Raw genomic sequence first — 25,622 nt, 5'->3', positions numbered from 1 at the left:
TTCGGTTTCATGCAAACATATTAAAAAAAATTAATGCAAATATAGATAAATTTAAGTGCTAATAGCCACAATTCCCATTTTTTCTCCCAAAAACAAAGTCTTTTGCCAATTTTCAACATCGTTTTCTTCTTTATGATGAGTTTTAACCTTCAAGTAGAAACAATATGCTAGGTTAAATTTTACTTCTTATAAGACACATAAATAAAAATCTACAACTGGTATTAAAAATAAATCACCAAACATCAACTTAAAGTTTATTAGAATTCGTACCCGCTGCTATTTCATTGACAACATTCATATCCACGACGCTTTGAGTTAGTTTATTAACTTCAACATGTGCATCAACTAGATAAGAAAAAAATCAATAGAAAATAGTAGTTAATATAAGTAAACAATAAATTATAAAATATTATATTTTTTCTCCAAACAACCAATACCTATTACAAATTAAAGCTTAAACAATGTTAGGCTTCCTGGAACTTCGATATTCATTCAAAATTCTTCCACCGAGACTAAAAGTTGTTTAAGATGCTACTATTAAAATGGGAACACAAAAATATCCATAGCTAATTTAGCTAATTTCGAATACCTATATTGTTGGGATTTCTAAAAACTCAAGCATGTTAATGGAGGAAGTGTTTAAGTTCTTGGCTAAAGAATGTATATTTGCAATTGAATTTTTTTTGGTCGAATCCAATTCATCATTATTGTATTCATCAAACTCCAATTATACTAAATAAAATATGAAAAAGAGTTATAATACATTTAAAAACTAAAAAAATATAAAGCAAATGCAATGAAAAAGGATTTACCTGAAGAATACTATGACTAGAGCCTCTGCCAACATTGCCAACATAACCTTGTCGAGGATTAATTTTGCCACTGCCTTGTAAAGATGCCAACTTAGATGTCAATGTTGATTTTTTAGAAGTTTGTTGTAGCACCTGGTTCTTGGTACGTATTCTTTTATTAATTCTTTAAAATGTTTTTCATTTTGGCCTTGGACTCGGCGAGTTGAAGGACCAACTCGCTGAGTAGAAGCGGGATGAGACGCGGGGTTTAAGCAGTGGAATCGACGAGTCGGGTCCTGGACTCGGCGAGTAGGCGCTGTCTGGACAAAAACCCTAACCTGAGGGTTTTCACCCTATTTAAACACCTTAACTCGGCCTCCTTCGTCCCATTTTCTCCCAGAAGACCCCCATAGCAAACCCTAGCCATTATTGAAGAAATCTAAGGCATTTGGAGTGATTTTGGTGCTTTTGTGACCCAAGGAAGGAAGGAAAAGCTTGAAGGATCAAGAGGAGGCTAGAAGGATCCGATTTTGAGCATCATTTGCAGTCTACAGAAGGTATAAAGTCTATACCTTGTTTGTTCTTTTGATAGATCCCATTTTGTGGAGTTTTAGGGCTTTTCTAAGGCATTTTGGTCACCAACCATGATTGCAAGCCTGGTTAGGGGTTGATGTTTTAGATCTAGGCCCTTAGAGGGGTTACAAGGCAGAAACGAGTGGCTCTTGCACTCAAAGAAGGCCCCATGCATTGTAAGAGGTTGTTTTAGGACCTTTTGAGATCAAAGTCCCATGCAAGCACGTAAAGGTTGTAACTTTACGTGCTAGATCGATTGTAGAAGCATAGATCTATCTTTTGATCAAGGGTTGTACATCAGAAATCGAAGATTTAGTGAGGTGACTGACTCGATGAGTCCACTCTTGGACTCGGTGAGTCCAAGGTTTCTGTCCTATATCAGTTGAGAGTCATAAGGACCCACTTGAGTGTGGAAAGGTTTTAGGGGTCCTGGGGAGTGACCCAACGTTCTGGACTAAGCCATTGTTCTGGAAGTTCATGGGACTCGGCAAGTGCATGAGCAGACTCGGCGAGTCCAAGAAAATCTTCTTAAGGATGAAGATGAACTCGACTAGTTGTTCATACAACTCGGCGAGTCAAGGATAGGACCTGTGTATCAGTTGAAGATGAACTCGACGAGTTGTTCATACAGCTCAGCGAGTCGGATGAGGATTCAGTTAATTTTCATTAAGATGGAAAACTCGTCATTCATCGCCTAACTCGACGAGTAGAGACGAGTATAAGGACAAATGGAAGGATAGGGACTCGGTGAGTTGGCGAGCCAACTCGGTGAGTCAGGTCAACTAGAAGTTGACTTTGACTTTAATTTGGTCAGGGGTAAAATGGTCATTTTACCCTAAGAACAGTTAGCAGTGTATGACTAAGTGTTTTATGGGAATTCTAGCCGGAGGATTTCCGGAGCAGCAGCGGCAGCAGTCAGAGGGTTCCCGTACTGATCAGCAGCTACTACGAGGTGAGTTACCTTCCAGTAGCAGTGGGTCTACGGCCACAATGCTGGCCCACCAATAGGATTTGTATGTTAGATGATTGTCTATGTGATATCATCTAGGTTTGCTACTACCTGATATGTTATATGCTGGCATGATATGTTATATGTGATAGTAGTAGAGTTCGGTTGTTAGGACCGAAGGGTAGGTCAGATACCCCATATATGTCTGACAGTATGTGATAATATGTTTATATGCTGGCATGATATATTATATGTGATAGTGGTAATAGGAGGGGAATAGTCCCTATGTTTGGTTGTTAGGACCGAAGGGTAGTTCGGACACCCCAGATATGTCTGATAGTATGTTTATGTTATGATATATGTGATAACAGCCGTACGGTTGCATTAGTCCCCGAGGGTCGGTTGTTAGGACCGACAGGTAGGTCAGCACCCCAAAATGGCTTGATATGGGTAGGTCAGCACCCCAGAATGGCTTGACACGGGTAAGTCGGCACCCTAGAATGGCCGTCACCCCAGAATGGCTTGACACGGGTAGGTCGGCACCCCATAATGGCCGTACCGGGTAGGTCGGGCACCCTAGAATTTCCCGACAGTATTTATGTTATGTGATTGTAGGGGATGGGGTAAGATTGGGGAACTCACTACACTTCGTGCTTACAGTTTACAGTTTTTGTTTCAGGTACCTCTTCAGCGAAGGGGAAGGAGCTGGCGTGGTAGCGGCACATCATACACACACTCTTTGTTTTCTGCACTATGAGTTATTCTGGGATTTGTACTATGACATTATTATGTTTTTACGATTCGGTTTTCAGATACGAGACATGTTTTTATTAAATGATATGATCGGATGATATTTTTTTACAAATTTTTTGCAAATCACTTAATCAAAATGAAATTTTTGGACGTGAAAATTGGGTCGTTACAAGTTGGTATCAGAGCCCTGGTTTAAGGGATTCGGACACACCTTCGGGGGTGTCTAGACTTAACCAAGGGATTAAAAGATTTTTACAAGGAAAATGACTATTTAAAAGCTAAGATAAAAGAGATTTGAGAAGGAAAAAGTGTGTGATGTCCGCAACCGGCCAAGCTCAAGTAAGTATTCCCCATAGTACCCATACCAGTTATCTTATGTTTATCAGTTTCAGTAGAACAACATTCTAGAATAGGACTAAGGATCTAGGAATGATGCCTTATGTGGTTGCTTTATGTGCTTCAGCTTATGAGAATTGCATGCTAGTATTGAGTAGACAATAGTAGGAGAGTCTGTTTAGGTTATGCCTGGTAGTATGAGCTCAGCATTATATGCTAGTTCAACTTCTCATTATGAGGACATATTTGCTTGAGTAGTTTTCCTACGTTGGAATGTCGCTTTCTTTGTGCTTTGTGGGACTCTGAGTGATGGGAGTTAGCCATTAGGTGAATACATCACGTCACATGTGATCAGGGTTGAATAATCTCAGAGTCCTGGAGTTAGCCCTATTGCGCACCTCTTGTCTGAGTCTAACCGTTGTAGGGACGAGTCTGTTACTCGAAGGATTATTTGAGCCTCTTCACATGTGATGGTATTCAGGTAATGGCGAATGGCATTACAAGGAGGCCTTCAGTAGTTGTGGACCGGTTTGGGGTGGAGTTAGAGATTTTCCCTAGGGTAAGCCTAGAATGAGAATAACAGAGAATCAACAGTGGTAAAGGGGACTTGGTGGAGTCAATACAGTCCTTGAGAAAGGTATGGATAGATGTGGAAGGTAGTATGGGACCGTACTACTGAAAGTAGAGGATCCGTACCTAAATTGAAGAAGGCTGAGACAAGACCAGGGAACTTGTAGTGGATGTAATCGCTCGAGATGTATCGGTATCACTAACGGTTGGTATTATGTTTTGTAAAATGGTGGTACTACGGCAGAGGCCATTAGTTGGCAATTCAGGAGAGGGATCGGGTTCGGGATTAGGTTCCGAGCCAATAGATGAGAGGCTACGCGAGTTCATCACGTCAGAGATCACCAGAGGCATCATTGAGTTGACCCCATCATCTTCGGGTCGATCAAGGAAGGGATAATCGAGCTGATGGAGGATCACCTCAGGGCATTCAGGAGTGACATGGCGTCTGGCCAGTCAGGATCCCGCACACTTTCCTTTAAGGACTTCAGGGGAAGTGATGCACCAGATTTCCATGGGGCGAAGGACCCCATTACTGCCAGACGATGGATTACGGACATTGAGTCTGCGCAGCTGACCAGCTTCTACCCCGAGGGGTCGAAAGTACAATTTGCAGCAGGGTGTTTGAGGGACCGGTCTAGGGATTGGTGGGAGTCGGTTGGTGACTCTCTGGGAGCCTCTGTTGTTGAGGCTATGACATGGTCAGATTTTGTGACCCAATTCTGAGCAGAGTTTGCGCCAGCTGTAGACCTTCAGCATATGGCCAGAGAGTTTTTGGACATGAGACAGACTACAGAGACTATGGCAGAGATCACCGCCAAGTTCCGGGAGAGGGCATTGCTGGTGCCCTAGTATGCGGGAGATGAGGAGGACCCGTTACCATGACATGCTACGGGCTGACATATGGGAGCATGTTAGTTTTTCAGCATGCCCTACCCTGGATTCCATGATTGCTAAGGCAAGGGAGAGGGAGATTGATCTGGAGCATGTTAGGAGAAGAAAGATAGAGGAGGGTCAGACGACTGGGGCTTCGGGGAAGAAGCCCATGGGATCAAACGGTAGGCCGAAAGGCTAGTCAGGACCAAGCCGCTGCAGGAAATGCGGCAGGTCACATGAGGGGGCGTGTAGATTGGGATCGTTGGGCTGCTACAAGTGCGGAAAGATGGGGGATTTCAGCAGGGATTGTACTACCCCTGCACCGGTTATTCAGACGTTTAAGTTGCTATGTTTCCACTGCAACTAGAGGGGCCACAAGAAGGCCAACTGCCCCCAGTTAACAGCAGCATCAGCGCCAGTGAAGGCACCAGCTCCAGCAACCCTGTGGATCACTGATGGCCGGAAGGGCATGGAAGAGGATCCAATGGTGAGGAGTTGGGTATTCCAGTTAACTACCGAGGAGGCACGCACTGCACTCGATGTGGTGATGGGATCGTTCAATGTGAACGGTATCCCAGTTCAGGTACTATTTGATTCGGGGGCTACCCGATCATTTATCTCTCTTGCACTTAGCAAGGAGTTTTCTGAGTCTTCGGGCATGTTGTATTGCCCTTTAGAGGTAGAGATTGCAGATGACCGGTCGGTGCGAGCATCGACGGTATTCAGAGAGTGTGTGCTGAGATTATTCGAGGAGCTTTATCTGGTGGACCTGGTTCCTATTCCGTTGAGAGGGAACAAGGTGATTATAGGCATGGATTGGTTGAGCCTCAATGGGGCAGTGATAGATTGCGTGCAATAGCTGGTTCGGATCAGGACCCCAAGTGGGGGAGAGTTGGTAGTTCAGGGCGAGAGGCCACAACAAGGACCAGCGGTATGTTCAGCAGCAAGAGCTAGGCGTTACCTTCAGCAAGGTTGCGCAGGATATGTCGCTTATGTCATGGAAACCTAGGAGTTGGGTAGGGCAACAGTGGGCAATGTGCCCGCAGTGTGAGAGTTTATAGATGTATTCCCCAAGGAGTTTCCAGGGATACCTCCGGAGAGACAGGTGGAGTTCAGGATCGACCTAATCCCTAGTGCGGCTCCGATAGCTAAGGCACCGTATCGGTTGGCTCCTCCTGAGATGCAGGAGTTGTCTACACAGCTGCAGGAGCTGTTAGACAAGGGATTCATTAGACCGAGTAGCTCTCCCTGGGGAGCCCCGATTCTATTTGTGAGAAAGAAGGACGGGTCGCATCGGATGTGTATAGATTACTGGGAGCTGAACAAGGTAACAGTGAAGAACCGTTACCCACTCCTGAGGATTGATGACCTCTTTGACCAGCTACAGGGAGCATCTTGGTTCTCCAAGATTGATCTTCATTCAAGATATCATCAGATGAGGCTCAGAGAGGAGGATGTACAAAAGACTGTGTTTCGGACGCGCTATGGCCACTACGAGTATGTGGTGATGCCCTTCGGGCTCACCAATGCTCCTGCCGCGTTCATGGACCTCATGAACCGCGTGTGTAGACCGATGATAGACTGTTCTGTGATAGTGTTCATTAATGATATATTGGTTTACTCCTAGACGCAGGAGGAGCACGAGGAGCATCTACGAGAGGTTCTTGAGACTTTTAGGAGGGAGAACTTGTATGCTAAGTTCTCCAAGTGTGAGTTCTGGTTGCGCGAGGTGCAGTTCCTTGGGCATATCATCAACCAGAACGAGATCTAAGTAGACCCGGCCAGAGTGGAGGCCGTGATGAGATGGGAGGTTCCGAAGTCTCCATCCGAGATTCGGAGTTTCCTAGGATTAGCCGGCTACTATCAGAGATTCATCCAGGATTTCTCTAAGATAGTCGTACCTATGACCAAGCTAACAAGGAAGGACATGGTCTTTCGTTGGGGGCCTGCGTAGCAGGCCGCGTTCGAGACACTGAAACAAAGATTGTGCGAGGCACCAATCTTAGCCCTGCCAGAGGGCATGGAGGATTTTGTTGTGTACTGCGATGCATCCATTTCAGGTTTGGGCGCAGTATTGATGCAGAGAGGGCATGTCATCGCCTATGCATCGAGGCAGATGAAGCCTCACAAGGCGAACTACCCGACGCGTGATTTGGAGTTGGGGGCTGTTGTATTCGCCCTCAAGATTTGGCGTCATTACCTCTATGGGGTTCACTGCACCATCTACACGGACCATAAGAGTTTGAGGTACCTCATGGATCAGCCAAATCTAAACATGAGGCAACGTCAGTGGATGGACGTGGTAAAGGATTACGATTGCGAGATCCTTTATCACCTGGGTAAGGCCAATGTGGTGGCCGACGCGCTTAGCCGCAGGGCAGCGTCAATCAGGGATATCTAACTGAGGATGACAGTGGTGACTCCACTGTTGGAGCAGATTCGGGAGGCCTAGCAGGAGGCCATGAAGGAGGAACATCGGACGAGCGAGCGGATCGTGGGGCAGGTTTCCTCCTTCGACTATGACAGCCGAGAATTACTGACACTACACCATAGGGTATAGGTGCCATTCCACGGGGGTGTGCGCCAGGTTCTGATGGAGGAGGCGCACAAATCTCGGTTCCCCATTCATCCTGGGGGTGACGAAGATGTATAAGGATCTTCGTCTGGAGTATTGGTGGCCCTGCATGAAGTGAGATGTGACATGGTTCGTGGAGCGGTGCTTGACCTGCAGGAAGGTCAAGGCCGAGCATCAGAGACCTCACGGCAAGATGCACCCATTGGATATTACGCTATGGAAATGGGAAGACATCACAATGGCTTTATCACCAAGCTTCCCAGGACCGCGCGAGGAGTGGATTAGATCTGGGTCATCATCGATCGATTGACCAAGAGAACCCATTTTATCCTGATTCAGGAGAGCATCTCGGCCGAGAAGTTGGCCGATGTCTATATCCGGGAGGTGGTGGCGTGGCACGGTGTGCCAGTTTCTATGATTTCAGATAGGGATGTGCGGTTCACTTCCAGGTTTTGGAGGAAGTTTCATGACGAGCTGGGTACTCGTCTGCATTTTAGCACCGCCTTTCACCCGCAGACAGATGGTCATAGCGAGCAGACCATCCAGACCCTGGAGGATATGCTGCGAGCATGCGTATTAGAATTCGGAGGTAGTTGGGATATCTACCTTCCATTGGCAGAGTTCTCCTATAACAATAGTTATCATGCAAACATTGATCATCCTCCTTTCGAGATGCTATATGGGAGGAAGTGTAGGACCCCGATATGTTGGGGTGAGGTTGGCCAGAGGGTAATGGGGAGCACTGAGGTAGTGCTCAAGAGGACAGAGAAGATTCAGCAGGTCCGGAGCAGGCTTCAGACTGCTCAGAGTCGGCAGAAAAGCTATGCCGATAAGCGCCGATCAAACCTGGAGTTTCAGGTTGGGGATATGGTTCTCCTGAAGGTGTTACCATGGAAAAGCGTTATCCGATTCAGGAAGCGGGGAAAGTTGGGCCTCAGGTACATTGGACCGTTCACGGTTATAGCCCGGGTGGGCAAGTTGGCGTATAGGCTGGATTTGCCAGCCGAACTCAGTCGGAAACACAACACTTTTCATGTTTCTCAGCTGCGAAAGTGCCTGGTGGACGCCTCAACAGTGGTAGCCTTGGAGGACATTTAGTTTGATAACAGCCTGAACTACATTGAGCGACCGGTGGCAATCCTTGACCGGAAGTTGAAGGATTTTAGGAACAAACGAGTGGAACTCGTGAAGGTGCCATGGTAGCACCGAAAGGGATCGGAGTGGACTTGGGAGCCGGCAGACGAGATGATGGAGCATTACCCTGAACTGTTTCAGGATCAAGCAGCAGACTTCAAGGATGAAGTATAAAATAAGTGGGGGGAGATTTGTAGCACCTGGTTCTTAGTACGTATTCTTTTATTAATTCTTTAAAATGTTTTGCATTTTGGCCTTGGACTCGGCAAGTTGAAGGACCAACTCGCCAAGTAAAAGCTTGATGAGACGTAGGGCTTAAGCAGTGGACCCGACTCGACTCGGCAAGTAGGCCCCGTCTGGAAAAAAACCCTAACTTGAGGGTTTGCACCCTATTTAAACACCTTAAGTCGGCCTCCTTCGTCCCATTTTCTCCCAGAATACCCCCATAGCAAACCCTAGCCGTTATTGAAGCAATCTAAGACATTTGGAGTGATTCTAGTGCTTTTGTGACCCAAGGAAGGAAGGAAAGCTTGAAGGATCAAGAGGAGGCTAGAAGGATCCGATTTTGAGCATCATTTGCAGTCTACAGAAGGTATAAAGTCTATACCTTGTTTGTTCTTCCGATTTAGGGCTTTTCTAAGCCATTTTGGTCACCAACCATGATTGCAAGCCTGGTTAGGGGTTGATGTTTCAGATCTAGGCCCTTAGAGGGGTTACAAGGCAGAAACGAGTGGCTCTTGCACTCAAAGAAGGCCCCATGCATTGTAAGAGGTTGTTTTAGGACCTTTTGAGCTCAAAGTCCCATGCAAGCACGTAAAGGTTGTAACTTTACGTGCTAGATCGATTGTAGAAGCATAGATCTATCTTTTGATCAAGGGTTGTACATCAGATATCGAAGATTTAGTTAGGTGACCGACTCGACGAGTCCACTCTTGGACTCGGCGAGTCCAAGGTTTCTGTCCCATATCAGTTGAGAGTCAAAAGAACCCAGTTGAGTGTGGAAAGGTTTTAGGGGTCCCGCGGAGTGACCCAACGTTCTGGACTAAGCCATTGTTCTGGAAGTTAATGGGACTCGGCGAGTGTATGAGCAGACTTGGCGAGTCCAAGGCAATCTTCTTAAGGATGAAGATGAACTCGACGAGTTGTTCATACAACTTGGCGAGTCAAGGACAGAACCTGTGTATCAGTTGAAGACGAACTCGACGAGTTGTTCATACAAATCGGCGAGTCGGATGAGGATTCAGTCGATGTTCATTAAGAAGGAAAACACGTCGAGTTATCGCCTAACTCGACGAGTGGAGACGAGTATAAGGACAAATGGAAGGATAGGGACTCGGTGAGTTGGCGAGCCAACTCATCGAGTCAGGTCAACTAGAAGTTGACTTTGACTTTGATTTGGTCAGGGGTAAAATGGTCATTTTACCCTAAGAACAGTTAGCAGTGTATGACTAATTGATTTGTGGGAATTATAGCCGGAGGATTTCCAGAGCAGCAGCGGCAATAGTTAGAGGATTCCCCCACAAATCAGTAGCTACTACGAGGTGAGTTACCTTCCAGTAGCGGTGGGTCTACGGCCACAATGCCGACCCACCAATAGGAGTTGTATGTTAGATGATTGTCTTTGTGATATCATCTAGGTTTGCTACTACCTGATATGTTATATGCTGGCATGATATGTTATATGTGATAGTAGTAGAGTTCGGTTGTAAGGACCGAATGGTAGGTCAGGCACCCCATATATGTCTGACAGTATGTGATAATATGTTTATATGCTGGCATGATATGTTATATGTAATAGTGGTAGTAGGAGGGGAATAGTCCCTATGTTCGGTTGTTAGGACCGAAGGGTAGTTCGGACACCCCAGATATGTCGGATAGTATGTTTATGTTATGATATATGTGATAGTAGCAGTATGGGTGGATTAGTCCCCGATGGTCGGTTGTTAGGACCGACGGGTAGGTCAGCACCCCAGAATGGCTCGGCATGGGTAGGTCAGCACCCCAAAATTGCTTGACATGGGTAGGTCAGCACCCCAGAATGGCTTGACACAGGTAGGTCGACACCCTAGAATGGCCGTACGGGTAGGTTGGCATCCCCGAATGGCCGTACCGGGTAGGTCGGGCACCCCAGAATTGCCCGGCAGTATGTATGTTATGTGGTACGATGGGGGAACTCACTAAGCTTCGTGCTTATAGTTTACAGTTTTTGTTTCAGGTACCTCTTCAGCGAAGGGGAAGGAGTTGGCGCGGTAGCAACACATCATACACACACTTTTTGTTTTCCGCACTATGAGTTATTCTAGGATTTGTACTCTAACATTATTATGTTTTTACGATTCGGTTTTCAGATACGAGACATGTTTTTATTAAATGATATGATCGGATGATATTTTGTTACAAATGTTTTGCAAATCACTTAATCAAAAATGAAATTTTTGGACGTGAAAATTGGGTCGTTACACTTGCATGTATTCATTAGAGGACGGACATGTTTGAAAAGTTCGAATCACTCAAGCTCAAATGATAAAAGGAAGGACGATAATAAAGTGCACAAGAAAGCATCTTATAAGTAGAATTCCATCTAGTAGGGACATCTTGCACCATAGCCTTTTGGCAGTCTAGAAGATTTTATGAGAAATTTTGTATAAATCGGTATTTTCTTAGTGTCAATCCCTTGACATAATTCACACAATCTCTAATTTTTTCCATAAAAACATCTATTTGTTTCAACCCATATTATACAATCATATTCATAATAAGAGCAAAACATCTTATATGAAATAGCTTGCCATCATATACCAAAAACTTCATAAAACAAAACTAATTCTTAAGCAACTCATCACATACATCATTGGATGATTCATTATCCAAAGTTATAGAAAACTATTTGTAACATATGATTTTTAAAACCAAAAATTTCATTTTTAAAAGATAATATTTCATTCAATCATTCATTCATTCATATAGAAAATCCTTGTTTGATAATCAAAACTCAACTATTCGAATTAGAGTATAAAATATAACATGCATGAATCTCAAAACATGATGTTGATGCTCATATACAATCAAGCCTTGCCCCACCAGTGACATATGTATAAACAAAAAAAACAAACATACAAAAGACTATTCTAGTATACACATGCAAATAATCACCTTTAGTATAAAGATAGTCCACCCGATTGTCCTTCAACATAATTTTGGTCTGACCCTTTGGCCTTCGACATAAAGCTAGTCTGCCCCTTTGGACTTTAACATAAAGCTAGTTTGCCCCTTTTTCCTTCAACATAAAGTTGGTCCGACGCTTTAGCCTCCAATATAAAGTTGGTGCGCCCTTTTATCCTTCATCATAAAGTTGATCTGCCCTGAGTATCTTGGCCTTCAACTCATAGCTAAAATGACATGAACTCCCCATATGATATTACATACAATCAAGTGAACAATCTAACAAAACAAGCAACTAAATAAACTAGTATGCTTGTCTAACAGTATACTACAACATAACTCACATGGACAATTTACTCGAACAACTACTTGCATTCCCACTAGTGAATAGGCACGCCAAACAAGTATAAACCTATAATACTATAACTGATTAGCAACTATGGAAATCTAGTAACTAAATAGCTAGATCCTTCATTGATCTCATTAATACTAAAGTGACTATCAAATAAGGATTATCCAGTCAATACTGTTAGGTGGCAGAATCATTTCGGTATATAGCTTTTCTGAAATCCAACAACTAGGCCAATGATTCTATCCTAGATGCCACACACATAAGTAGATCAATTAGTATAATAATCTCTAATACACAAGTTCATAATAACGACAATAGGTATATTCCATATCAATTTATACTTAAGTGAAAGTGTAACTTACATAATTGATGAAATCCTTCCAAAACCTCTAGTGCTTCGCTAAATGATACTACCAAACGAGATGTCGAATCACAAGGGACCAAAAATGATCGAGGTAGAGAGAGAGAGAGAGAAAAAGAGACTCTTTGAAAGAGAATGGTGCAAAGAAATGAGAAAGGGTGATCCTCCTTTTATAATGTTGAAATTTGGTCCTCGTGATGTAGCCACTAACACGACTGAGATACTATCACTTTCACGCAATCTCAGATAAGTGGAGACAGTGCATTAAATGCACCATATCGTGCTTTCTCGAGACCGTGTCACAGTGATTTTTATAAAATCTACCAAAAATTATAAAAATCATAACTTCTTCATACAAACTCCGTTTTTTTTTTTTACATTCTTTATATCTACGTGTTTGTCTAAAATGCAAAGTATTTTCACTTTCATTTCTATTAACAAAGGTTTAGATATTTTTAAAAGTGAAAACAAGGTGTTACAACTCTCCCCCACTTACAAGGATTTCATGCCTGAAATCCAGATCCTACTTAACTTCAAGATAGTGCCCACAAACCATCTTATCAGGGTTTTCGAGACTAATCATAACCTAGCCAGTAGCGCTACATCAATTCCATACATTTGTACTTTGTCTAATAAAAAACTTCATTTCCACCACATAAACTCCTCATAAATTTCGACCAAACAGGGAACTCTTTGGTGTGGGCTTCTAGAACTGGTACTATAAAACTAATGATTACTTCCTGATGTAGATTGTCGATCCATTCCTTTGATGAGGAATACTGCTAATCTCATTATGAAGCTAATACCTAAGACAATCCATCCATAACATCTTAATGAAATCCATATTCTGGATCATGCCTAGGAAGGGATTCTGGTACACTATCCTTAATTCCTATCAAAACAACACTTTTCCAAGGTATATCCTTCCTATCAACTGACAACCTCACATCAAAGTTGATATATCCACCTGGTTCAGGAGCTTAACAACCTAAAAATCAACCTCATTCTCAATAGAAGTGTTATAGCCCAATACGACACTTCTAGAGCACAACCATTACCTTTTCAACTAGTTAAACATTTCTCACAACACTAGACGATAATGACCACTACGTTACTAATAGCCTTCCAGCAAGGCTCTAACTACCCAAACTGCATTGAAACACAATTGACCTTGAGTAATTTGTACACGAGCAGGTTCACGATATATAGTGAGAAAATCAAATTACTAGGACTATTGACTGACGACACATTTCTATTCTTGTGATCATCGCAAATCGTGCCTGAAGACTCATGACTAACAACTCGACAGGCTTGTAGGCTTACGACCGTCATCCCACCAACCTGAAGGAACCCAATCATCATTGCCTTGATATTTATCTAATAATAACACAAAGAAAGATATATACTAGTCAAAACACATAGTCTACCCCGAAGTCTAATATAACACTAATGCATCACCAGACGAATTCATAGTCGCACATAGTCAGCAAGGATAAACATTCGAACGCTTGTTCCTATTAGAAAGCAATATATCAGACAAGAACCATGAAATATATACGGATCAGGAGTTCTTAGGCTATCTCATTCTGATTACGTGGAACCCATTTGACACTCACTTGACGATCTATAAATCTAAAATAACCCTTACCTGAACAAACATGCCTAGGAAAAATTTCAGTGGTCTCCTACTATCATATGTGTTCTCTATCACACCATCCGAAGTCGTGCACCAAAAAACTTCAAAAGGCTGAACAGATCTCTGACAATACCCTATTGACCTACAACAACTCTTATTTCTATAAGGAGACTTTAGAACTCTAGCTGGCATAACCATGATACCAAAACAGTTCGTGATACGCCCTGAAACTAAGCCCCTCGCAACCAAGGCAAGGCTCAGAATATCTAACGAAGAGACGCTCCCTTACCAAAAAGTTTGCCACTCCTTATCAAGGATCCTAGAATAATCTCAGATGCTGACGACAAAACCAAGACCTACTAATCGAACATGGATCAACGACTCGATTCACCAATCTTATGTATATCACTGATACATTAGCAAACCTTAGAAGGTATTACCACATACTTTAATGGACATAGTCCATCTTAAAAATGTCCTTCTAGGCATTCCTTATTCTACTTATACACACATCAAGTGATTGTACAAAAAGATCATACGAAGAAAAACGCACTCCCCTCTAACATTGATCCTACATCTTTCAATCCATGGCATAGGATAACTAAATCCAGGCTGCAAGCTAACCTAAATTATCTGAATTTGATGTAGAATCTGAGTGCTCCATCCTTCTTTTACACGAAAGCACTCGACGATCCTTTTAGCGACTACTCAACCTAATGAATTCCTTGTCCAACAGCTCCTATGCAATGAGGATAAGTCCTACATCATTGAAGGCATGAACCTATATCGTTCTTTTTAGCTATCCAATTCGTACCCGAGAATTCAATCAATTCTTGGTTCCTACCTAACACTTGGAAGTAAAATCTAACCATTCCACGAGAAGCACACCGGGAAAACTTATAGACTAAGCATATTCTAGTAGAAGACTCATTTCTCTTTTCATCCTCATAAAAAATCCGAAACTAATACCCCCCACTCGACCCCACATCCATACACACACGTTCACGCCTACACAAACATCAACAAAATATCAAACATAACGATTGGTTATATATATATATATATATATATATATATATATATATATATATATATATATATATATATATATATATATATATATAGGGTTAGGTTCATTTGAAACCAACTATATTTTGTGAGACCGTGAGACGCATTTTTTTATTTTTTTTATTTTATTTTTATTTTTTTTAGTTAATTCATGTTCCGAAAATAATATTTAAGCAAAGAATTTTTTGATTTTTCCATTTATTTTGCATTTTAAAATTATTTTTAGAATATGTACAGTGTAATATTCTATTTAGAATATTTCACGTATTTTTCAAAAAAAAATAGAATTTTTTTTTATTTATTTATTTTTTTTAGTTAATTCAAGTTCCGAAAATAATATTTAAAAAAAGAATTTTTAGATTTTTCCATTTATTTTGCATTTTAAAATTATTTTTTAGAATATGTCAGTGTAATATTCTATTTAGAATATTTCACGTATTTTAAAAAAAAAATGGAATTTTTTTTATATATTTTTTTATATTTTTTTTAGTTAATTCAAGTTCCGAAAATCATATTTAATTTTTTTTTTTTTGGATTTTTCCATTTATTTTGCATTTTAAAATTATTTTTAGATTTGATCTCACGGTCTCACAAAATTAGAATGGTCTCAAATGAACCTGAACCTATATATATATATATATATATATATATATATATATATATATATATATATATATATATATATATATTAGTTTTTTACTAATAATCAAATATTTGAACATATACATTAAATAATAGTAATCACAATAGAATGAAATAAAGATTTTGTGTTTGCATTATATATGGAACTAACAATAATAAAAAATGGGAGAACAAGAAAGAATTCATTCTTACCAAAATTTGAATACGTCAAACCTTTATATTCTAAAAAAATTCGATTATTAATCTGACAATTTTGATTTTACCCGCTTATTGAAAACATTTTACCCGCTTATTTTGGCAAAACACCTCGTCGATACCCCGCATACTCCTTTATCTTTTTGGTGTAACTGCTTGAAGCCATGTCACCACATAAAACGATATCAAAGGCGTATTTTGAATGGCATCCTTCTGCCGTTCTAACCAATGCCACCTATCTGCTCTCTAATATACTTCCCTAACTTTTCTTATTTGCGAAGAAGAGGAATGGTAAAACCTAACGTTTCATTTACTAGTTTCGTTCGATGAGTTCACGTAGAACAGAAAGCTGGAAGTTGGTGATAGGACAACTCATATACAAATTCGTCCATAATCTTCACAAAATAGGCCGCTTTTCATACACTGGTTAGTGAATTTCCCTAATTAGTTATCTAGGTTATTTGAGTTAGGTATGGGTTTTGGAAAATCTTTGGTATCTAGTCTTTATTTTCTACTATTTAAATTCCCCGCACTCCCTTTGCAGATTCAATTTCAGCATCATAGACTTGGTTGATTAAGTTGCTCATACCCTTTAGGTACGATTTGGTTGATACTTCGCTATTTTGAAAGTTCAAGCTTATTAGGTATTCGATTCTAGTAAACGTTTATTATTTATTATTTTTTTTATTATTTTAAGTTTCAATTTAAAGTAATTTGTTGGATACAAGTTTTTATATAAATTGTCTATTTTGGTTCATGCGTTCTTAATCTGATCCAATGGTCGATTCTATTTGCATTTTGTTACTTGTAAAGTTGGATTTATTGGGATTTCCATGTTACATTTCCAGTGTTTCACGCCTTCTCAGCTGATTCCTAAGGTTAGGGTTTTTAAAAATTTGTGATGCACAAACTATATCTTTTGTTGTTGATGCCTTTGAGTAATTGTATCACTACGAGTAAATTACACTAATCATCCCTCGTGTAAGTGTCAAAAGACATGTTCAGTTTATATTTTCAAAAATTAACTCGGACGGTCCATCATTTCGTTAAAAGTTGCACATTTCATCCACGTTAGTTTACTATTGCACGCCTCATCCCTTGCGAGGCATTAAATGACTATAATGCCAATTTCAATTTATTGTAGATTTATTTTTTATATTTCAGGTTACTTTTAATTAATAAAAAATTGTTTAATTAAATTTGTGGGTCCGTCTAACCTTTCAAAATATTAAACCTAATATATATATATATATATATATATATATATATATATATATATATATATATATATATATATATAAAAGAACACTTAAACACCACAATCGAAAATTTTGCACCACCACCGGAAAATGGAATACTACCAGAATCCCTCTTGACTACCGTCATTGACCACCATAAATGTAACACAAAACACACATAAATGGAAATCATAAATAAACAGAGCACTCAGGCATGATCTATTCTCCCCCCTTTGAATTCACCGACTGACAAATCACGGTCGTCTTTTTCTACCTAGAACCAGTAGCTACAAGAGTAGCTACAAGAGTACCAAAACAATAATCCCATCAAATGGCATCTCTTCCACTTCCTTCATTCTTGATCCACACTCTGCCACTGATGACAAAACCCTTGTCGGAAGAGGCTATTCAATAGACTATGGTTGCTGTTTATCAAGATTCAGTATCTCCATATTTCTCTGGTCGATTCTCAACATTGTATCAATCCTCGTAATTGTTTATCTACAAGATATGGTACCGATCCAACTCTCACTAATGCTGTTGCTAGGTCGGAAAATCAACATCACATTATTTGGTTTCGAAACTTCACCTTCATCATCTTAAATCTCGCCGCTGTCGTTGAGTAGGGTTCCAGTAACTGTTACTTCCGTTCATCGGATCTGACGTGATGTGAAAAACAAACACTGTCATCACCAGTAGTCATTTATATCTGAAAGCTGGTTCTAGATTTGTGTGGTGTATATGTTTGGTTTCTCTATACCTCGATAGATCTGGTGGGTTGTGTGCTGCCTAGGGTCGATCTCCTATATACGAAACCCTAGATCTGAAGTGGTGCTCTTCTACATGAGAGGGGGGAAGAATGCTAAAGATGCAATGACCGGAGATGTCGTCGGAGTTGGAGTCGGCTGGTGTGGGTGGTGATGATGGATAGGAGATGTAGTGAAGAACTGATTTACTCTTTCTTTTTTAAAAGGAAATTATAATATTTTTCGATAATAAACAAATTAATAAATAACAAATAGATAGAAAAGAAATCAAAAAGTAAATAAATAAGGGTAAAATGGCATTTTTTATGTCCGGAGGGATGAAACGTTGATACCTTTAACTTCAAATTCACACAAAAGAAACACAAAAAGGAATTTGGATAGGTGCCCGCATTTATAGAGGTGGGTGCTCTCCCATGTTCATGAAGAACTTTTCATTAAACTTTGCATAAAAAGAAACATGGATTCACCTCACTATAAATAGATAACCTGGTGACAAAAGGACAGGCGACAAGCACTGCCCTCCCAGCTATGACACACCTCCCTACTACTAACAAAGTAGGTGGAACTCCTATATACAAAACCCTAGATCGGAAGTGGTGCTCTTCTACATGAGAGGGGGGAAGAATGCTAAAGATGCAATGACCGAAGATGTCGTCGGAGTTGGAGTCGGCTGGTGTGGATGGTGATGATGGATAGGAGATGTAGTGAAGAACTGATTTACTCTTTCTTTTTTAAAAGGAAATTATAATATTTTTCGATAATAAACAAATTAATAAATAACAAATAGACAGAAAAGAAATCAAAAAGTAAATAAATAAGGGTAAAATGGCATTTTTATGTCCGGAGGGATGAAACGTTGATACCTTCAACTTCAGATTCACACAAAAGAAACACAGAACGGAATTTGGATAGGTGCCCGCAATTATAGAGGTGGGTGCTCTCCCAGGTTCATGAAGAACTTTTCATTAAACTTTGCATAAAAAGAAACACGGATTCACTTCACTATAAATAGATAACCTGGTGACAAAAGGACAGGCGACAAGCACTGCCCTCCCAGCCATGACACACCACCCCACTACTAACAAAGTGGGTGGAACAAAGAAATAACATACTGAATATAACATTTAAAGAAAAGACAAAAAAACTTCAATATGGAAATTTGGTCCTTCAGGAACTTCAAGATCATTTTGGGTTCAGGAGGATGGGCCTGTTCTTCTTCATGCTATAGACTAGCACGTCCTTGTATCTATCAATACCTACCTCCCAAACATGGACCTTGACCTCAAGGTTGAATTCAGGAAATTGCAAGATCATTTTGTCATAATCTTCCCACAAAGCTTCTCCTTCTGTGAATCCTTTCCACTAAATTAGGACATCCTTGCCCTATTCTGGCGCTTTCTTTGCTCTTAGTCCTCGCAGCAACCAAGGTTGCATGATCAGTTCCAAGTCTTCATTGAGTTGCAGTGGCAGATCATTGTTGACAAAGGGTTCCATGAACTGCATGCAGTTGGGAAACAAGGAAAACATGGTGAATGCTGGCAGTTGGGGGAAGATCAAGCTTGTATGCCACTTTACTAATCTTTTGAGATATACGATATGTCATATAGTATTTGGGGGATAGCTTTTCATACTTCCACTTTACTAAGATTTGTTGCATGTATGTCCTTAGTTCGAGGAAGACTAAATCTACGTCTTGATACTCCACATCTCACATATTCTTGTTAGCTTGAATCGCCATTTTTTGTTGATCTCTAAGCAAGTTCATGTGAAGATCATCCAAGATTGCATCTCGATCCTCCAACAGTTGGTCAATTACATCCATGTTGGTTTATTGACCTTCATACCTAATGAGGGTTGGGGGGTTCTATCCATAGAGGGCTTTAACTGCAGTGCAATTTATAGCGGAGTGGTGTGAGATGTTATACCACAAAGCAGCCCAAGACAACCAATCTGACCAACTCTTGGGTTTTTCTAAACAAAAACATCTTAGATGTGGAAAGAATTCACCACTTCCGACTGCCCATCCTTTTGGGGTGGTAGGCCGTACTTCGCTTCAGTTGCACCCCATGGAGGCGAAACAGTTCCTTCCATAACTGGCTTAGAAAAATTCGATCCCGATCTCTATTGATGGACGAAGGAAACCCATGAAGTCGCACCACTTGTTTAATGAAATCATTCGCCACTTTTTCTGCCGTGAAGGGGTATTTTAAAGGGATGAAATGGGCATATTTTGTTAACATGTCCACCACCACCCATATGGTGTCCCACCCTCCTGATCTTTAGAGACCTTTGATGAACTCCATTGTGACTTCATCCCAAGTTTGTGCGGGAATGGGGATGGGTTGCAATAGGATATCCGGGGATGCATTAAGAGTTTTATGAGTCTGGCAGACCTTACAACTCTTGACATACTCTCCAATGGAGGATCTCATCCCTTGCCAAAAGAATTCTTCAGCTGACCGCAAGTATGTTTTCGTTTCTCCCGCATGCCCTCCGATCGGAGAGTCATGAAAAACAACCATAATCTATGGCAGTAAAGGAGTAGAAGAGGGAATGACTACTAACATGCCCTTGTATAAAAGATTTCCTTGGTAGATGGAGAAACCCTTATGTGAGTTGGCGTCTCTTTCCACCTCTATTTTGTTTTGACCCTCTGTATAAACTCATCTAGAGTGATTTCTGCCTTTAGTTGGTCCCAAAATTGTCAAACTCCCATGTTAATGTTGTTACAGGTGACTAGAGTTTCTTTTCGTGACGGGGCGTTGGTTACCTGGTTGCTGGCTCTCAGTTGGTATTGGATCTCCAAGTCAAACACCATGAGTTTAGATATCCATTTTTGGTAGTCACTCACGATCACCGTTGTTCAAGTGTAGACTTGAGACTAAATTGGTCTATACTAACTATGAAATGCCTCCCCATGAGGTATAGACGCTATTTGAGGACCGCCATCACTATAGCCATAATCTTTTTTCATATATTGACTTCAACTAGGCTTGGGGTCCTAAAGTGGTGATGTAGTAAGCCACCGGGCATTGTTCCTACATTACGATTGCTCCTAGACCATGCCCTGAGGCATCCGTCTCCACGATAAAAGTTTTGTTAAAATCGGGCATGTCCAAGATTGGAATCGTAGTCATAGCCTTCTTTAGGAGTTGCAAAGCTTCATCTGCCTCACCATTCCACCGAAATCTGTCTTTCTTCAGCTGCTCAGTTAGGGGCTTGGCGATGTTGGCGTACCATTTCATAAACTTTTTATTGTAGTCCGTAAAGCCCAAGAATCCCCTCAGTCCCTTAAGGTTTGTTTGGGTGGGCTAATCTTGCATCGCTTGGACCTTGTTAGCCTCAGCTGATACCCCTTTAGACAAGATTTCGTGCCCCAAGTATGATAATATTTGCTTTCCAAATTCACATTTTTTTAAGTTGACCACCAACTCATGTTCATTCAATTTCTCTAGGGCTATCGACACATGGTCTCGGTGTGATTACTCTGTGGGACTGTAAATAAGAATATCATCGAAGAAGACCAAGATGAATTTTCGAAGGAACGACGATAGACATCATTCATGAGGGCCTGGAAAGTGGCCGGAGCATTCGTAAGGCCAAACAGCATCATGCAGAATTCTTAATGCCCATCATGCATCCCAAGAGTGGTTTTAGGGACATCCTCCACTCAGACTTGGATTTGGTGATACCCGGACTTTAGGTCAAACTTGCTGAAAACAGTCGACCCATTAAGCTCGTCCAACAACTCATCAATCAACTTGATGGGGAATTTGTTGGGGACTGTCGCCCGATTCAGAGCTCGGTAATCAATACAAAATCTCCAGGTGCCATCTTTTTGTTGACAATGATCACTAGACTGGAGTAGGGGCTGTTATTTGGCTGGATCACTTTGGCTTGGAGCATCTCCCTAATCATTCATTCGATTTCATTTTTCTGATAGTGAGGGTATCGATAGGGTTGGACGTTAATAGGGGTTGTGCCCTCTTTGAGAATGATTTGGTGCTCCAACGCCCTAGGAGGTGGTAGGCCAGTAGGTTCTTGGAAAAGACATTCAAACTGACCAATTATGTTTTGTAAGAAAAGGGGAATGGGATTTGCTTGTTCTTCATTCATATTGATGTTTCTGAATTCCACCAGGATTCCGCTAGCCTCTTTTCCTAAGGTTCTCGCCATAGCCTTCAGGGATATCATTGACTTTGCAAGAGACTTGTCTCCTTCAATTCTCGTCACTCTTCCATCAACTTCGAACTCCATTGTTTGTTCCTCCCAATTAGTCTTTGTTAGCCCAAGGGTCTCCATCCATTGCATCCCTAGGATTACGTCCGAACTGCCCAACCTTAAGGGAAGGAAATCTTCTATGATATCCGACTCCTTAAGATGGAGAACCACCCCCTTACAGATCCCAGACCCCTTCTCACTATCCTTGAGTCCCATCCTTACCCCGTAGGGTTCGGTGACATCGATTGAAGCCCAAAGTCGAAACTAGCTAAGAAGAGATGATGTTGTGGGTAGCTCTCGGGTCTATTAAAGTCACCACCGGCTGTGCGCCAATCTCTCCCACCACCTTTATTGTTTTGGGAGATGATAATACCGCCATTGAGTTGAGCGATACTTCAATTTCGGGGCTAACCTCAGTAGACACAAGGGTTGATGGATCTAATTCATCGGGGTTTGACTCCGCCTGAGGTTCATCTTCATCCACCAGCATTACATTGACTTGTGATCTGCACACATGACCTTTAAACCATCGTTCATCGCAGCGGTAGCAGACCTCACGACTCTGTTTGTTTTATATTTGAGCCTCTGTGAGAGAACATTGTGAGCACGAGTTACCCCCTGTTTTATTCAGGTTGGGAGAAAGTATGGGCGTGAGTAGGGTTTCCCCTAATTATTCTTCTACCCGTTTGGGGTCTCCGTTTTCCCAGAGATCCGAACCTACTGGAAAATAGAGATCGATTCATTTCCTCTATTTACTTGGCTAAATTAATTGCTCAACCCAAATCTGTGGGATTCCAAAGCCTTAGATCACTCTTAATGTCATCTTGAAACCCATCAATGAAGTTACCCAAGGCAACCCGTTTCGTCACCCCTTCTAATGGAGCAGATAGCTCGATCAATCTCCGAATATACTCTTCAACCGTTCCCGTTTGCCTTAAGGCAGCCCACTGCTCATACAGATCGCCATCGTGGATTGGGTAGAACCTCTTAAGGAACATCTCCTTAACCTCCTCCCACATATTCAAGGGAACTCGTTGGTTAGTCCATCAATACCAAGCAAGAGCATCCCCACTGAGGCTGAGAACAGCCGCAATTATTTTTTCTTCATCCAGGAGTTGGTAAATAGCGAAGTACCGCTCCGTCTGAAGAATCCATCCATCCAGATCCACCCCATCGAACTATGGCATGTCGATTTTCCTGTGTCTATATTCGTATCTTCCTCCGCCGTTGCTGTTGTTTGGCTGAAAAAAGACCCAAACACGATTCCATTTCCGCTGGTGTCGCCTTAATGCCACTGCTTGGTCCCGACCCCCTAGGTCCTGAGCTAACGACCACTGAGCTATTTGTTCCCTTGTTTTTTTCATTGAAGGACCATAAAGAGTCACGATACCTGATGTAAGAATGGTTGGATTGCCCTTCCAATTGAAACTCCAGCTAAATCATCCAATCTTTCCAACACCTTGTCCATGGTGGACTTTAGCTCATCCTGTCTCTGGTTCATCTGGTCCTGGCCTTGAAGAAGATTGTCTGTCCTTAGCTTCATCTCTTGGATTTCTGTTCCATGAGATTGAAGATGGACCTACATTATCCCCACTTGTTCTTCTACCTTCTGCACAACAACTGCTTATTTGGAAGCTCCTCCCATTAGATCTCAATGATTTGATACCAAATGATACCTTCAACTTCAGATTCACACAACCGAAACACATAAAGGAATTTGGATAGGTGCACACAATTATAAAGGTGGGTGCTCTTCCAGGTTCATGAAGAACTTTTCATTAAACTTTGCATAAAAAGAAACATGGATTCACCTCACTATAAATAGATAACTTGGGGATAAAAGGACCGACGACAAGCACTGCCCTCCCAACCACGACTCACCTCCCCACTACTAACAAAGTGGGTGGAACAAAGAAATAAAAGACTGAAAATAACATTTAAATAAAAGACAAAAACTTCAATAAGGAAATTTGGTCCTTTATGAACTTCAAGATCATTCCGTGCTGGGGTAGATGGGCATGTTCTTCTTCCTGCTGTAGATTAGCACATCCTTATGTTTATCAAATGTGTAACTTTTAAACTAACGATGGACGGTCCGAGTTAGTTTTTGAAAATAGGGACTGAACGTGCCTTTTGGCACCTGCACGACAGACGATTCATGTAACTTACTCTATCATTATATTGATATTAGAGAATTTATAGATTATGGCTCTCATTTTGGGGTTTAGTATTTGATTTTTGTGAGCTCTTTTGTTCTGATGGACGTTTCACAAAGCTTGTGCAGGTGAAGAAATAGTGGGGTACCATGTGTGAGCCTATGACTATAGGCAGTCATATGTCTTTTTACCTTCTACATCCTTCATATATACAAAGCTATTTGTTCAAAATCTATCAATGGGCACTTCTTCTATGTTACACTCTTAATAATTTATGGTAAGACTGTCAAGGTATGACCCTTTTTTGTCTCTGTCTATATGGTTCACTTGAACATCTTGGATATGTCAAGCATGAATGCTATGTTGAGTAAGAAAAGTATTCATCTACATTTGTAATCGTTATTCCATAAACTTTCATGTATTTGATTGCATCAAATATTGTGTCATTAAGTCCTTACATTACTTGGTTCTGTTAAAAAAGAGATTATGAACTTGGTTATGTGAAAGATAGAAAGTGAGTGTTTATACTTATGAACTTCATTCAATTTGGACATTTGACAACTATTATGACCGTTTCACAACAGATGTCTCTTTTCCCATCATTTTTTTGAATTTTTTTCTTTGTGGGGTGCATTTTTAGACTTTGTAAATGGATTGGGTGTTTGAATGTGAATCATATTAACACTTATTATGATTAGGTATGTTTTTAATTGATATTTACTTTATTTATAAACATGCAACAGGACTTATTGTCCTTCATTGCAACAGGTTAGCAATTGTCTATGTATATCGGTGAAAATAACTTACATATTAAAATTAAGAAAGAGTACCGGAGACGAGCTATTTTAAGACGGAAAGATGAAAGATTTAAAAAGAAAGAAGCATATAAAATGAAGGTTTTAAACTTATAGTATGTGGTAAGTTAATCCATCAAATTTTCTTATTTTGTAGATTTCCTTGTTGGGTTTCGTCTTGACATGCATGTTATTTTAGTTAGGTATTTGTGTTATTTAATGAATTAAATAAAAGCTAGTAAGTCATGGGTTGAATAGGTCATGTGGACCGAGTACTTTGGGTTTTAGAATGATAGGTTTAGTGCTAGATAAGAAGATGTTGGATAAGGTATGTAAGTCCTAACTATTTCTAGTATGTACTTGACCCAACCCGGCATGGTCCATTTGGGTTGTATGGCATCATGCATTTGGATAGACTAAATGAGAGAAATAACACTTATGGTTATTAATATATTATAAGTTCTAATATATTAATA

At 40.9% G+C, this 25,622-nt stretch overlaps 1 long non-coding RNA gene across 1 annotated transcript; it reads left to right on the top strand.

Moving 5' to 3' along the window:
* Positions 1-16,059: 16,059 nt before the first annotated feature.
* LOC145003470 (uncharacterized) lies at positions 16,060-24,727 on the top strand. Its single transcript, XR_013661967.1, has 3 exons — positions 16,060-16,396; positions 16,515-16,566; positions 24,481-24,727. It is a non-coding gene; the product is annotated as an uncharacterized LOC145003470 (long non-coding RNA).
* Positions 24,728-25,622: the final 895 nt, after the last annotated feature.

This window comes from Lactuca saligna, chromosome 6 (genome assembly GCF_052625555.1).
Source record: "Lactuca saligna cultivar CGN05327 chromosome 6, ASM5262555v1, whole genome shotgun sequence".
NCBI lineage: Eukaryota > Viridiplantae > Streptophyta > Magnoliopsida > Asterales > Asteraceae > Lactuca > Lactuca saligna.
The sequence above is the reverse complement of the archived record's forward strand: the minus strand, read 5'-3'. Positions and strand labels throughout refer to the sequence as shown.